The following is a 1,538-nucleotide window of genomic DNA, read 5'->3' as shown; positions in this document are numbered from 1 at the left end:
TAACGTTACTAGTAACGTTGCTGGGCGCCGCCTTGTTGTTATGTCTCTGTCGATAGGGCTTGCGGATCGAAATGAACGCCGGTGCTCACAATAAATATTCGGCTAGATACGAATATTCGCGTCGGGTCGAATATTCGAGACAGCACGAATACTTGGATTTCGAATCGAATACGAATACCAAAAATATAATATTCGAATTATATTCGAAAATTTCGAATATTCGCACACCCCTAATTTTTTCTTATCATAACTATGCATCGCCAGGCTGGCCTCCCGTCATAGGCAAAAAAAAGAGAGAGAAAGAAATTGTGTCTCATGCAGGACCACATATTAATCATGCGCATGCGCTCAACGACTTGGCGGGGTCTTGAGAACTGATATTGTGGCGGGGCGTGTGTCCTCGTGCTCGGAACAGCGTAGCAGACGACGCTCTGCCTTCGTGCGCCTGCGCGAACTCTCGCCTTGTTGCACGCTTATCGCCGTTATAAGGCGGTGATTAGCAGTTCGGTCGATGCTCGCGCAATATTATTAAAAATCAGGGCGGCTGTACAATAGTTGGTCTACACTCTGAAGGTAATTTTGGTGGCACCGAGCCTTGACGGGTCGCAGAGGGCAAATAGAACTTTGTGTACCACGCTCCAAATCAAAAAGAGACCATGCACTCTCACCGAAAACGGAGCTCTTTTAATCCAGAAAAGAGCAAGAAAAGAAAGACTGGTGCCGCCATCACCGGCAGATTTTGCAAGCAAAATATACTTAGTCGACATCAATTTTTGCGCGATGATCCCGGAACCAACCGTTGCAACGGCACTGGCAGCATCGTTTGGATGAGCGAATGTCAATGGAGGGCTCTGGAATAATGTCGATCTTTAGTACGATACAACTTAAAAAGACAGCAGTTGCGAACACTGGGCCGCTGCGTTCTGTATTACTTCGGTGCCCAATTGCAACTGTAAACAAAATCAGCTTTCTAATGTTTGACTATATGAAACAATCCAAATAGCAAAATTCTGGAGCTCATAATTTTTTGCTTGTGATAAGCTTCTTGTTTACGTACGCTTACGTTTTGTGAGCTTGGGACTGTTTTTATGTGTACAGTGATGACGAAAAGTGTGCTTGTCTGCATATACCTGGCATACCCAAAGATTATATTACATACCTCGTGTTATCCACTTTTATGGAGAAAGATACTTCTGATTTTTGTGGGCATTTGTGTGCACACTAATAGTTTTTTTGGTTTGCTGCCTCATGTAGCCGAACATTTTTAGTCCCCTAGTACACAATCAGGTGCACTGCAAATTCACAAAGCTTGGAGTGTAGTCTGCGTAGCTTAGATTGTTTCATTTAAGGCTAATGTAGCAGATAGGATGCTTTGCATTCAACTGAAATAGCAAATATATTTCACAAAATCCTTAGCTTGGTACTGTGACCTCCAATGTTTTGGCGACAGATTTTGGCCCTATAACTGATGTCATTTTTTTTCTCAGAATTCGGTTTGATTTGGTTCATGGGGTTTAACGTCAAAAAGCGACTTGCGG

The sequence above is a fragment of the Amblyomma mixtum genome, chromosome 9, assembly GCF_055824585.1.
Source record: "Amblyomma mixtum isolate Tamu chromosome 9, ASM5582458v1, whole genome shotgun sequence".
NCBI classification, from domain to species: domain Eukaryota; kingdom Metazoa; phylum Arthropoda; class Arachnida; order Ixodida; family Ixodidae; genus Amblyomma; species Amblyomma mixtum.
Note: the sequence above shows the minus strand (reverse complement) of the source record.